Here is a 1,521-nt window from a genome sequence, read left to right as displayed (position 1 = left end):
CATTAAAATAAAACAGGAAAACAAACTACCATCAATATAGAAACAAAACCAAGATCACATAAACTCAGGAATGAGACATAATAAAACCAGACTACAAAAACTAAGGGAACTAAACTGCAGACAGTAAAATAAAGACAGTTACACAGACAAGCAAGCCCACAGGGACTTAGACAATGACAACACAAGGAACAGTCACAAGTGGGAGTCAGAGAGCAAGGACAGATACAGAAATAAAAACCCACAGCTAACTCAAACAACACCAGGAACAGTCACAACGGGGAGGCAGAGGTTAATGACCAATAGACAGGGACTCAAACAAAGGACAGACTAGAGACACTGACATCATACCATGACCAAAGGCACACACACCAAAAGACAAACCATAAGAATGCATAATGAACAAAACCACAGATACAGACAGGGGACTGGACACTGAGAACACAAACACAGGAAGCAGACAGGGACACACCACAAGAAACTCTGCCAAAGGTGCCAACAGGATGCCAGGCTAAACCTAACCCGGGCCATGTTTTTAACTTAGGCCTTGTACCACTCAGATGAGAACTCAGATGAGAATTTGTCCAGGGGGCCAAGTTTTGAACCTAGCCTGAGTTCTCCTAAGGGCTGGGTTATCTTGTTATCACTCAGATGAGAAGTATCACTTTCATTGTGAGGGAACAGCAATCACAACATTTTAGCCATGTGGCACGTATCTGTGTGCACGATCCAGTATGTTGGTTGCTGGTGTCAGCAACTAGACAAGGCCAAGGGCACACCTGTGTTTCACTTGGCTGCAGAAATATCCATGTATTCATACTCAAAGAAAAAATTGGCTGTAAAAGTGGTGCTTTGTATTTATGTTGTATTTATGATATTTCTGTTGAACCCCTTGGATTAAAGCTTTAACAAAATCTACACTACAGGAACATCTCGAATGCTTAATTTTAACTTCATTCTGGTGTTGTACAGAAGAAAAGTTAAAGCAATCCTCACTGCTGAAATATTTACAGAACTGATTTATGACAAGTAGGTTGGTCACAAATGGTTGGACACAAATGCAAGGCACAAACAATTTATTTATTTATATAGCTCCTGACAGGCTGGTTTGGTAGGAGACAAATGCAAGGCTTACTGACACAGCTCTGATTGTAAAAAGGCTTTAGTAAGAAGGAATGCAATGGTCGGTACACAGGAAGGCAGTCCAAAAGGCACAGCAGCAGTACAAAGATCACCAGGCTAATCGAGGTCGGAATAAACGGGCAGGAAGTCGAGTACACACTAAAGAAGGCAGATCTAGGAAAGACGAGAACGAGAGCTGGTATGAAAGCACAGGGCGCAACAAACTGGCAAAGAACCAACACAACCCATGAGCTAATAAAACCTCAGGTGGTAATCAGCAGATTACGGACTGTGGCCAGAGATGGAAAGAGAGAGAACCATAGACAGACCCCAGCAATAAAAACCCCACAAGAAAAGAATACACAGAAAAGTAATACAAAAGCAAAATGAGAACAAAAACAA

Source organism: Thalassophryne amazonica, chromosome 7, assembly GCF_902500255.1.
Source record: "Thalassophryne amazonica chromosome 7, fThaAma1.1, whole genome shotgun sequence".
NCBI classification, from domain to species: Eukaryota; Metazoa; Chordata; class Actinopteri; order Batrachoidiformes; family Batrachoididae; genus Thalassophryne; species Thalassophryne amazonica.
This window is presented reverse-complemented; position numbering follows the sequence as displayed.